The following is a 14,220-nucleotide window of genomic DNA, read 5'->3' on the forward strand; positions in this document are numbered from 1 at the left end:
AAATCCACAAAGAGAAAGGGTGATCGGAGTCAAATTCCTCAGTAACAGTATCATCAAAGTTACGTCAAATGTTTTAGAATCTGGAACATCTAGAAAATACATTATATAATAAAGATTATAAAAGTAAAAGCAAATAGCAAGTTTGTTTATTAATACATTTTTAGCCAAATCAATACTTGTAAATATTCTTACCTAAAAATTGTATAGTGAGTTCATCATGGTCATTGATTACAGTTGTAAATAAGTGATTCAAAAGAAACATAAATTTAGCAGTTTTGAAAAACTAGAGGCTCTAAAGAGCCTGTGCCGCTCACCTTGGTCTATGTGCATATTGAACAAAGGACACAGATGGATTTATCACAAAATTTTGTTTCCATGATGTTGATGTGTTTGTAGACCTTGCTTTACTGAAATTCTTGCTGTTTACAATTATCCCTATTTATAATGCACTTAGCCCAGTAGTTACAGAGGAAAATGTTGTGTAAAAATTTACAAAATTCAGGGGCAGCAACCCAACAACAGGTTGTCCGATTCATCTGAAAATTTCAGGGCTGATAGATAGATATTGACCTGATAAACTATTTATCCCGTGTCAGATTTGCTCTAAATGCCTTTGGTTTCAGAGATACAAGCAAAAATCTACATTTTACCCCTATGTTCTATTTTTAGCCCTAACGGCCATCTTGGTTGGTTGGTCACCAGACACATTTTTAAAACTACATAACCCGATGATGACTGTGGACAAATTTATTTAAATTTGGCCCAGTAGTTTCAGAGGAGAAGATTTCTGTAAAAGTTAACGACGACAACGACGGAAGCCAAGTGATGTGAAAAGCTCACTTGGCCCTTTCCGGCTAGGTGAGCTAAAAAGTACAATGTTATGCCACTAGTCAGAGGCGGGTAACTGGGGCTGACCATGCTCACAAACATGTTTACCCTCTGTAAAAGCCAGGAACAAAAATATGAACAAAGCTGCTACTATTTCTTTTGGATTCTTTGCCATTTTTTTTTTTATCATAGAAATTTTATTGCTTATTATGGAATATGGCAACATGGTTTCATGATGCTTGCAATTGATGAGCTAACACAATTTTTGTTTCACTTTTCGTATCATATTCAGTTTAGTGTGACTTGAGGAGGGGGAGGGAGATTTATAGGTTCTAGCTATAAATAATGTTATTACAGACAATTGTGAAACAAATGGGGAATGTGTCCACAGAAAAAAGATGATTCCCTTGCTTGCATATCATATAAAGTTATAAAGGGACATAACCGAAGAATGGTAAAAGTGACTCTATCAAAATTTGAACTTGATCTGAGTTTTGTAGAAATAAGTATTATGTTTAAGTTTCAAAAAATTTGGTTGAGGAAAGCTTAAGTTAGAGAACCATGAGAATAGAAACGAAAATCCAGCAATTTTTTCCTTTTATAAAGAGCATAATTCTTGAACAATAAAAGTGACACTCCCAAAATTCGAACTTGATCTGTATTTTGTTGTAATAAGCATTGTGTATAAGTTTCATCAGATTTGGTTGAGGCTTACTTACATGTAAGTTAGAAAACAGAAACGAAATTCAGCAGGGGGGTGGTGGGGTGGGGTGGGGGGGTATGGCGGGGCATAAAAAACTATATTTTCATTTTAATCATACTTTCATTTGAAAAAGCTTAGAGATACAGCAAAAGGAGTATGTTGGATAAAGTCCTAAAATGGCCCCAATTTCTGGCAAAAATTTAAAATCAGGCTTAATTGACCAATGCAAAAATAAATCATAGCTTGAACGATGACAATTTCAAATTTTTGGTTGCTGAAATTTTACATACTTGACTTTGTTCATGACGTCACATGCATATTAATAGCACTCATTTTGATTTTTATAGACAAAATGAAAATTGAATAATTACCATTACTTTCTTGCATCGGATAGGAAACATATAGAGAGCATTTTACATATCTTACAATATTTAGTTTGTCAACCCCTAGGCCTGCACGCTTTGTTTCCATAGATGTGTTTATTTGGTTGAAATCTGTACGATTTCGTAAAATTTTGCCCTATTTGGGATGTAAAATTCATCACTCCAGAATAAAACTTTTTCAAAAAAACTTCTATTTAGTTTACTCATATATCTTTTCGTCAACTTAAACATAACGTTAACTCTAGAAATGTAAAAGTGACACCACCAAAATTTAAACATGCTTTGTGTTTATAACTTATAAGCATTGTGTCTAAATTGTCTGTCATTTTGTTGAGACAAACTAAAGTTAGAGAACAGATACCCAAAATTCAGCAATAACTCTAAATAAATAGTAAGAGTGATGCCACCAAAATTCAATCTGATTTGTATTTTGTTGTTCTAAGCTTTGTGCATAATTTTAATAGCATTTGGTTGAGGCAAACTATAAAGGTTAGAGAGGGTAAAGGGGCATACATCTAGAACTATAAAAGGGATGCCAGCTCAAATAAAACTTGAGCTATTTTGTTGTGGTAATAAGCATTTTGTATAAATTTCATAACATTTGGTTCAGGCTTACTAAAGTTAGAGTACTCAAACCAATTTCGGGATGTAAGAAGGGACGGATGAAAGGAAGGACATACATGTACAGACTGACATGGAAAGACAACGGTATACCAAAATGTGTATTGAAATTGGGCGTATATACATGATATAAAAACTGATACTAGAAAAAGGATATTTAAATTATCTGCAATAACAAATATTTTGGAACAGAAGGTTTGGCTATGAACAATATATATAAACATCATGTAAAGCACAGTTTTGTGTATACTTTTTGGGAATCTAGGAAAGGGAAACATTGTATTATGAAATAAAAATTTCTGTACTCACCGGGAAATCTAGGACACAGAAGGTTCCACTGTGATTGGTTGATTCTATGCTTCTTTTTTAAGTCAAGCAATTTGTTATACTCCTTTTTTAATGTCGCTTCTAAACATGCTGGAGCAAATTCACTATCAAAGAAAGTTCTTGCTGCACGAGGAGAAATTCCAGTTAATAACAAACTCATTCGAACATAGTTTTCTTCTTCTACAGAAAGAGATGCCATAGTTAAGACTTCTTTATTCCTTTACTAATTTTAGACAGAATTCTCTCAAGCAAATATATTTATTCTAATTGTCAAATCATAGTTATTCACTATATGACAATAATTGATGACATTCAAGTTGGATTTAATCTTGGTTGTTGCCCCTCTGATGAAGAAAACCACTTGGAAATCTGGTTTATTTACCATGTATTTACTGAAAAATAAGTTATACATTAATTTTAATGTCTGCATGAACTGGTCAATTGGATGCTTTCTGGTATAATTCCTGTATATACTGATATTTTAATGTATTTTGCATATATAACATGTATAACAAAGTAAGTAATTTTTCAAATCCCAATAAAAGACTTCAAGTTCATGAAAATTATTATTTTCAGGGCAGTATGAATAACAATTGATTGTTCAGTTATATTTTACTCATTCTAACATTATAAAGCATGCATAGTTTTCTTCCTCTACAGAAAGAGATGCAATATTAGTCTCCTTTGTTCCTTTGCTAATTTTAAACAGAATTCTATTAAGCAAAAGATCTTTACTACAATTTCTAAATCATTGTTATTTGCTATGTGACACTAATACATGACATTCAAGTTTGCTTAAATCTTGAGTGTTATGAAGAAAATACTATGATATCTGGTATATGTTACCTGCGGCTTATTTATCGGTTTATACGGTAAAATGAAACAAAAAGTCTGAACAGGTCAATTGGATGCTTGTTGACCAGTATAATATTTGTACTGATTTTTTAAATCTCCTTCATCATGTGTATGTGCATTTTGTTTATTAAAAAGTAGATACATGGTCATATCTAATAAATTGCTTCGCCAAGCACAGCTGGATATGACAACAGAGGTCCAACCCTGAACAGTTGGGGCAAAAATGGACACAGTATTCATACTTGATACAGGTCTGAATTTAGATTGTTATTAAGTATTTGACACATAATATGTTTCGGACACAGAATAACTGCATTTAAAGAACATGAATTGGTTATGTGATTTGAATTGATAATCATTTTTTTGCTTTTAAGCAAAACACTTTGCTGTTTTTTTTCTGCAAAAAAAAATATTAATAGAAGAAATTTTCTTTTTAATTTCTGAAATCTTGAGAACAAATTGTCCCCCACCTTTTTTCCCAAAAAACAATCTTTCCCTTAAGATATGGTCATATTCTCAATTCAAATTTCCAATGGAGTTTGCAATAATAATCCATTTAAATACATCATAAAAGTCTTAAAATAGAAAATGACATTCATTATCACGGCTAAAATCAAATTTCACTTCTTTTAAATTATGTTTAGTAATTGTCCATTCACCTGGACAGTGAGGACACCATTGTTTATCCCCTTTTTGCCCCTATAATTCCTAAACTGTTTCAGCCATAACCCCTTAAAGCCAATTTTTACCATCCCTTTGTGGTATGGAAACTTGTGTTATAATTGAGAGATCCATACACTATTCCACAAGTTATTGTCTGGAAACTAAATAAAATGCTTATTTGGGTCCCTTTTTGGCCCTTAATTCCTAAACTGTCCAAACCATAACAACAAATTTAATCCCAATCTTCCTATTGTGGTCATACAACTTGTGTTTAAATTTCATAGATTTCTATTTATTGATATCAAAATTATTGTGCGAAAACCAAATTTCTTTGGGCTACGATGACGACATGATACCAATATACAACCATTTTTGCGGTCGAATAAAAACAACTTTAAAGTTCATGAAAATTTTCTTTTAATCATGTTAATAGACAATAACTCCTATAATTATATTTAGTAGATCTTAAGATTATAAACAAAATATGAAATGTTTTGCTCATTGTTGAAGACTGTATGGTGACCTACATGTATAGATACTAGCTTCTACGTTACGGTGGAAAGTTTTCTCAGTGGAATCATACCATGTATACCTTCTAACTTTTTTTAAAAGGATATGACACCTGGCCAGGTGTCATTAACAACTTCTTCTCATTCTTATAATGTCTGCTCACATGTCAAAGTTATGAAACAAGAATTGGATGGACTGAGCAGAGTCAGATATAACCAAAGGGATGATGATTACATGTACATATATTTTGACTTAGCATTGGTGGTTCCCCTTCAATAGTTTTAACTGACCTAATCACCAATTTTAACATGCAACCTAAGTATGTAAGTTAAATGCTCGAAGTCAACAGACCATGACCTAGGCATGTTAGGGTCTGGGCCAAATAATTTAAATGAAAATGAGATATGCCAATGCTGATAATGCCACCAATGTTGGTTACTCTGAAACTTACCTAATCACAAACTAATACATTGTTGAAACCATGGTAACCACCAGAAACAGCATCTTAAAGTCTTGCCTTTGCATCTTTGTCAAAGTTTAACCATGTCACATATTCAGGTGCCTGCCAAAAAATGTAAAAATATTGTTAGAGTAATGTTGAACGGTGTTGTGATAAAGGGATTTTTGTTTTACCGATTATCAGGTTGTTTCAGCATCAACCTTTTTTCATGATTAAATTACATCAAAGACATGATAAATATTCCTGTAATTTAGAAAGTACAGGGGGAAGGAGATCTCAGGTGTATCATTAAAGATGTAAATACCTGAGTACTACAAATCATTTACATGTATTATTTGAAGTATATTCAAGTAAAAGTAAATTATGAACAACTTGACAACATGTACAAAGAGGCATGTTAATAAAGAATTGAATATTTTGTTAATTTTTTTTATGGAATAACAGTGCAATTTGAAAAGCAAATTTATTCAAATATTCATGTAAATGCAATTTAATACTGAGTTCACATGTAATTCGAATTTGATTTGCATCAACTAATTCGAATTAGTTTAATTCGCATTCAAAATGGATTACGTCCTAACGCCAATTCGAATCCGAAATTGCAATGCGTATCAAATTCGCTTTACTGTCCAATTCCCAAACAACGTTAACTTTTAGTTAGTAGTAACAAAAGCATATTTCTAATGTGAATTGGATAATTTGAATTAAAAAAGAAAAGTGTGTGAACGTGATTAGCGAATTTGATTCTCATTCGATTAGAATTCAATTCGAATTAAACGTACGTGTGAACGAGGCATTACATGTTTAAATTTCATTTTCAATAAAAAATATATAACTTTATAATTAACAGTAAATTGTATAAAACATTTAATAACATTCAAGATTAACAGTGATAAATAAAGCTTGGAAAATGCAGGAAATTTTTTCTTAAAGTCATAAGAAACCTCAAATCTAAAAAAATAATGCATATATGGTTTTTTATAACTCAATGGATAGTTTTCATTATAAAACTTATGTACATATACTTTTTTCTGAAGAAAATTCTTAAATTTATTCATACTTAGAAGAAGTTTACTTTATTTTAATTGCTTCCTTGCACCCAAGTTTTTTAAATAAGGGGGCTGAGGGGGATAAAGGATTTGCATCTATAATTAATCTTGCTGCCCTTTTTTGGAGTTTTAAAATTCTTGTTTTCCCTTCATTTTTACATTCACCCCAAATAATACAGCAGTAGTCAATTAAGGGAAGAATATACCCATTGTAATATGTTTTCCTTGCATTTATATCTAAAAATTTCATTATTTTAGAAAGAAGGTATATTCTGGATGATATATTAGCACAAACTTGGTCAATTTGATTTTTCCAGTTAAGTGTGTTGTCAATTTTAACACCTAATAATTTTTCACATGAAGAATTTTGTAAAACTTTTGAATTTATTATCAAGTTTGGTTGATAAGTCTGAATTGATAGTTTCTGTTTTGTTCCAGTAACCAAACATTTTGTTTTATTTGCATTAATGAACATGTTGTTCATTTTACACCACTCTTCAACCCTGTATAAATCTTCTTGAACATCATCATGTATGTTTTCTATGTTTTTCCCAGATTTATGAAGAGTGGTGTCATCAGCATATAGGTCTGTTTCACAATTGTCAATACATAAGGGAAGGTCGTTTATAAATAGTACAAACAATAGGGGACCAAGTATAGAACCTTGGGGGACACCAAATTTTATATGTTGTTGTTCAGAATAAACATTACAAACGTTTACCTGCTGTTTTCTGTTATTGAGGTATGACTTGAAAAAACTAACAGTAGCCTCACTAAATCCATAAATTTCAAGCTTTAAACAGAGAATATCATGATCTACCAAATCAAAAGCTTTTTTAAAATCTAATAAAATTGCTAGATTTAAATTGCCATCATTTATTTCTTGCAACCATTTGTCAATGATATTGATAAGTGCAGTTTGACAAGAATGCTGCGGCCTGAAACCAGATTGTGTAGGGTGTAAAAGTTTAAGTTTAGATAAATATTTGTACATTTTATTAGAAACATGTTTTTCTATTAATTTTGATAAAGTTGGAAGAACAGATATAGGTCTGTAATTTGTTGCTAAAAGCTTGTCACCATCCTTGAAAACTGGTGTTACCTTATCATTCTTCAGTAATGAAGGATATATACCAGTATCTATCATTCTGTTAAATATATATGTGAGAGGTGATGCAATAAAAGGGGCACTTAATCTTAGGATTTTTGGACCAATATTATCCATACCAGATGCTTTATTTATATCAAGTTTTGCTAATTCATTAAATAGCTCATTCATATTCACTGACCCCCCCAGTGGTATAGAAATTTTTTCATGTTTATGTAATTTATTTTTAACAAATTTGCTAAGATTACTAAAATCTGCTTTGAGTATCAATTCTCTGCATGCCCCCATTTTGACATCTTCTCCATTTAGAAACCACAAAATGTCTATGAACCACAAAGGACCAAAACTACAGTAACCTAATGTAGTGGTAATTGCATGTCGATATCTTGTCAATCGTACCGTTGTTTTATCAGACTTACTAACTTGATACGGAAAATGTTAAATTTTTTTAAATTACCGTCGTCTGTCGGTGTTAAACTGTTCGGGAATAAGTTAAAAAGTCGAAGTTCAAAGTCGTAAATGATCATAAATAAGTGTTTCGTGAAAATTATTTTCAATAATCTAATTTGTTCATAATTTTTTTATGTTATAAACTTATACAACTAAATTCCGACCTTCCCTTATCTAATCACCAGAATGGATAAAGGTATTAGGGAGCTACTATTTGATTTTTATGGGAAAAGGGGGGGGGGGGTGCTAGGACAAAATTCCAGGTATCAAGAGATTTCCTGTAGGACTTGCAAGTTCATGCATCGTTTCACTTCTGAGGGTATTGATCAGTGTACACGGCTGGTAACTTTCCATTTTGAACTATCAGGTACAATGTATACAATATACAGCTCTGTCTTGCGTGTCCAATAGTGATATACTAGTCATTATACTTAACTCATATGCTTGTTTATAAAACATTTCTGGCAATGTCTGGTGTAAAGAATATTATTTATACAAATCTAAAGTAATTCCCTAAAAAAATTGGTAAAATAAAACTCTATTTACACATATTTTCCAAGGGTAAATTTGGGTAAATTTGGGGAAATGTAAGTATAATTATACTCATTGCATCTCAATAGTGAAGGACAGTTTAGACCACACAAGAAATATTGATTTAACAAAAATGAACGCATTTGTCAACCACTCGTTTATACGCCTGGATAGAAAGTTACGGACTATATATATATATATTATAGATAGTCTCAATTTAGAATATATACATGTATACTGGTTTTTTTTTCTATGGTCGGGTTGTTGTCTCTTTGACACCTTCCCCATTTCCATTCTCAATTTTATACATTGAACATATAAAAGAAACATACATTTTGTTTAATTTGGGGTAAAAGTTTTGTAACATATGTAAATTTATAGACTTTTATTTTATATAGATTAGACTGTTGGTTTTCCCGTTTGAATGGTTTTACACTAGTAATTTTGGGGCCCTTCATAGCTTGTTGTTTGGTGTGAGCCAAGGCTCTGTGTTGAAGGCCGTACATTGACCTATAATGGTTTACTTTTATAAATTGTTATTTGGATGGAGAGTTGTCTCATTGGCACTCACACCACATCATCCTATATCTATCTAGTCTATACCTATGTCAACAGTATGTTATCATCCTATGTCGATGGACTATTGTATACCAAAAGAAGAAGAAGAAGAAAAGAACCAATTTGAACAACCGGGCCCAGTTGATTAATAATGTGAACATAGAGGAAACCAGTAATCTTTTTTGAATGGCCTCAGGGGCCTGTGGTTCAGTGGTTGTTGATGGTTCATATCTGTCACATTGTTTTGGCATAAATTCAGGCTGTTTAATGTAGTTGTATGAATTGAATTGTTTCACATTTTTCATGTCATGGTCTTTTATAGTATACAATAACAGTATGTTTTTTCTCATTGTTTAAGGCAGTATAATTGCCTATAATTGCTCCACTGCATTTGAACCCTGGTAGGTAGTTGTTGCAATAACAATCTGATGACATGCAGCATCTCCTTATTTTGTATAAATAGATACATGTAGCTGTTGACTTAAACTGTGCACAGGAACCAATATAGATATGATAATAATGCATGTAGTACATGTAGTAAGATGTGGTGTGAGTACCAAGTATAGATCCATTTAACTCTGAAGGAAATGAAGGAGGAGGGGGCTATGGTTTTTCTCTAAATTAATATTCAGAAGACCATTTTTTAGATGCCAGGATTGGCTGATTTTAACAATGAAAAATTCTGTCAGGAATTCGGGATATAAATAGATCGGCTAATCTCTGACTGCCTACTAAACATTTAAGACAAAAATAATGTTTATGCTGATTCACGTCACTCACAGTAATATTGATGATAAATAGCCTGATAGCTTACGGCTGACAGAACATCAATAACACCTGAGCATTAAAATCATACACATTGAACCTCCAAACTCTTAAATTGTGGAACAAATTTATTTAGGTCACAAAGCAAGTCCCTGATTCCAGATTTTTACAATTTTAAATCAGCGAAAGGCGTCAAAGCAAAATCAAAATAGACTTTCAATACTTCATAATTATTTGGACTAGGGAATCGGGATGAGACCCCACTCATCACCTCCGCCTTTTCTTCAAAAATAGAAAGGTATTTTCCTAACTAAAAGGACTCATGTATCCACTACAATTCAATTGTTTTTTTATTTGGAATATTTTAACATGTCTATGGGAACATAACAAAGAAATGCCATGCTTTATAACTTTTACAACTGAATATGTATGTCTGTACACTAGTTAGTGATAGTACTTTCTTGGATGTTGTCATATTTTTCATTTGCAGTGCCCACAGGTATTTGGGGAATGGACCCCCCTTTTTTTTGGACCTCACTAAAAAAAAAATTGGCGTTTTTTTTTATTCATTTACAATTTTCTACATGAATGTTTTAAACATAAAAGCTTTTTTCACTTGGGGCTCGTATGGACGGTACCTCGAATTACCGAATAACAGTGTTATTATCCGAATAACTCATGTAATTACCGAATAACTCTTCAAATATCAATATTAACACATTTAAATGACTTTTAAAAATATATTATTGAATAAAATTACAATAGAAGTGTATTTTATAACCTAAAAATAAAAAAAAAGTTGCAGGTAAGTTAATTTTGATCATATTAAAATTATGGATATCGGTGTGTACTTCCAAGATGGCGACCAAGGAAATCGTAAGGAATGAATAAAAGAAAGATTGCATATATGCCTTCAAAGGAAAACGCTATGAAAATATAGTATTAAATAATTTACTGTATATACAGAGAATTGTCTAATAATTGTTTTTCAGAAAGGATTTTAAAATTTAACCAGTACATCAAAGCAATGCAATTACTCCAATCACTAATTACTTTTCATAACAATTTACTCAACATTAAATAAAATGTAATTACGAATTTTCACATATTCAATTCAAATCTAATCAAAAAATTATTAGAATTGATTGTTTTAATAAAAACAAAGCTTCTGAATGGATGATTTTTATGTTTATTCTAATAAAATTTTCTCAAAACTAAATATAAGATTTTCATTGGCAAATATAAATGTTTTTACAAGTCACTTTAATTTTGTATAAAAAGCCATGAATACATGTGTGCTGTCTTCCATTTTCAAAATGGCTTTATATCCGTGTGTTCAATGTGATGAAGAATGTGTTGATTGCACCATTCAATGCAGTTGTTGTGATCGTTGGGTTCACAGTGCTTGTGTCCCAATGGATGATGCATTGTTATTGGCCTGGTCAGATGTGTCTCTAAAGTTCCTTTGTAAGGACTGTTGCTTTACAGACAACAAGTATGACATGGCCAAGGCGTTAGAAAGGTAAGTAATTTTCATACATACCTTTTATTATAAGCTATACAAATGCGAAATTGGGTTTTTTATATTATTAATAGAGAGTGAAACATGGTACAAGCAAAATAAAATAAAATATTTAATTTCAAAGAAGACAATCTTTCACCTAGTTTATTATATTTCATTTATTTCTTATTTCATTTAAAATGTATTTAATTTACTTAATTTAAATTACTAAAAAATCAGAATTAAAAATAATAAAATAATACTCAATTAATATTCTTCTAAAATTAGTATTTACGTTTTTTTTATTGCTACTTTTATTTATTTTCATACATTGAATAATTTGATAGTGATAATGAGTTAATTAGTTCCAATAAACAAAATAATCATTACCTCACACTTCTGTTAGATTGTTAATTGGGTTGTTGTTTACTGACACGTGCCCATTACATAATTAATCATTAAGAGATAATTGTGTTATCTAATTGTACTTTTATTATTACTGCAATTACTTTGTTTGATTAATTCTGTTTTACTTATTGGTAAGTATATTGTGTGCTCATTTAAATCCTGTTCTTTAACCATAGCATATTGATAACTTAATTCTGTTTTCTTTCTTCTTCAGTCATTGGTAAGTAAGTATGTATTGTTCATGGTGTTCATGATGTTCATTATTGTGTTCATTTTCTATTGTGTACATTTTTGTATTGTTCATTTTCAATTTCATTGTGTACATTTTTCTATACTGTTCGGGTACATTTTCGTATATTGTTCATGTTCAATTTTATTGTGTACATTTCGTATGTAGTTATACTGGTAAGTACATGTTTACGTTGCAACCAATGCAGGTTCAATTATCTTTTTTCAATTATTTTAGTGTTTAAGTAAGTATACAGTTTTGTTTATGCAATTTATTTGTATTCTGTTTAATGCATTTTTCTTTTATTGTTTCCCCACTGCTGTTTTATGCACTTGATACATAATGCATGTATAGTATTGTTTCGCATGTTTTCAGGTTGAAATTCTAAATAAAGTATTTCCGCGGACTATGACAGATAAGCCCGTGCCTTGTGCAGGATATCTTAGTAGTTATAAATTTTTTACAATAAATTCTAAATAAAGTATTTCCGCGGACTATGACAGATAAGCCCGTGCCTTGTGCAGGATATCTTAGTAGTTATAAATTTTTTACAATAAATTCTAAATAAAGTATTTCCGCGGACTATGACAGATAAGCCCGTGCCTTGTGCAGGATATCTTAGTAGTTATAATTTTTTTACAATAAATTCTAAATAAAGTATTTCCGCGGACTATGACAGATAAGCCCGTGCCTTGTGCAGGATATCTTAGTAGTTATAATTTTTTTACAATAAATTCTAAATAAAGTATTTTCGCGGACTATGACAGATAAGCCCGTGCCTTGTGCAGGATATCTTAATAGTTGTAAATTTATAGATTTAAAGGGGCTTAGTTAACATCCATTTCTATAAAAATATGATAAAGATAATATTTTTTTAATAACTAAAATTAAAACAAAAACTAATTTAAATAGTTTACTATTCCATATTTTATTTTAAAAAATGCCCACCCTCACATTGTTCATTGCCGTGACGTGGCGTGAGGGCTCCACTTTGGTGGTCTAAGATGAACACGTTGAGGGATTGTATGCAATCTTTCTTTTCTTCATTTCTTACGTTTTCCTTGGTCGCCATCTTGGAAGTACACACCGATATCCATAATTTTATAATGATCAATATTAACTTACCTGCAACTTTTTTTTAATTTTTAAGTTATAAAATACACTTCTATTATAATTTTATTCAATAATATATGTTTAAAAGTCACTTAAATGTGTTAATATTGATATTTGAAGAGTTATTCGGTAATTACATGAGTTATTCGGATAATAACACTGTTATTCGGTAATTCGTGTTACCCCTCGTATGGATAGTAAAAAAATTATCGTAATCGACTAGCAATGGATTGTTGAGACTTGATATATGTTTATACATTACAGAAAATTGTAAATGAATAAAAAAAACGCCAAAATATTTTTTTTAATGAGGTCCAAAAAAAAGGGGGGTCCATTCCCCAAATACCTGTGGCTTAGTCCGAGATTACTCTGACGTCCGACGGCTGTTAAGCCAGACAAGCTGGGGCCGTGGGTCAAATCATGGGTCTCTGTGAAAAATGTTAAAATATAGAAAATTAAAGGTTTGGCAGGTAGGTGAAACTTACATAAATGAAGAGATAAATGAAAACTGAAGAGATTGATGCCCGATTTATATAATTCCAAGGCCCTCAGTCGGCTCCCAGAAGCGAGGAAGTAGCGCATCTATTTTGGGTGGGCAAATATCCACTTTTTGATATGGGACAAGCTCTGACGTCCCACGGCCCCAGCTTGTCTGGCTAAACAGCCGTCGGACGTCAGAGTAATCTCGGACTACCTGTGGCTGTGCCTTCATATCTGTGACTGTGTGAGGACACTATAACATTAAGTCAATTCTTACCAGTTAGGTTTCCACTTGATTCCACAGTTTGATTTCTATATGTTGATCCCTTGATTCTGGTGACTGACTTATAAATCTTCTGTTAAACCTGCAATTTGAAAATGGAATACTGCAAAATCCTACTTTCGTTTTTTAATGGCCTATCTGAAGACCGAAATGTATGATTAGATCAAAACGTACTGCAATGGGTTGGAATCAACTTAATACTAATATCCTGCAAGCAGAGGAGCTCAGCAGAGACATATCATACAAGAAATTCATATGTAAGGCAGCAACCATTTGATTTTCGGGGGGGGGGGGGGGGGGGGGGGGGCTATGGATGTTTTTTCCCGGACAAACTTTTTTTGCCGCCTTTGACGAAAAACAATCTATTTTTGTTGGCGACAAGTGAAAACATTTTT

At 31.6% G+C, this 14,220-nt stretch overlaps 1 long non-coding RNA gene across 2 annotated transcripts; it reads right to left on the reverse strand.

Annotated features, from left to right (window-relative positions):
• Positions 1-17: 17 nt before the first annotated feature.
• LOC134709244 (uncharacterized) lies at positions 18-5,453 on the reverse strand. 2 transcript variants are annotated; one of them, XR_010105932.1, is made up of 3 exons: positions 5,342-5,453; positions 2,845-3,254; positions 18-80 (listed from the first exon to the last, which is right to left on the reverse strand). It is a non-coding gene; the product is annotated as an uncharacterized LOC134709244 (long non-coding RNA). The 2 variants fall into 2 exon arrangements; XR_010105933.1 differs by having other exon boundaries at positions 19-89.
• Between the last annotated feature and the right edge of the window lie 8,767 nt (positions 5,454-14,220).

This window comes from Mytilus trossulus, chromosome 3 (genome assembly GCF_036588685.1).
Source record: "Mytilus trossulus isolate FHL-02 chromosome 3, PNRI_Mtr1.1.1.hap1, whole genome shotgun sequence".
Taxonomy (NCBI): domain Eukaryota; kingdom Metazoa; phylum Mollusca; class Bivalvia; order Mytilida; family Mytilidae; genus Mytilus; species Mytilus trossulus.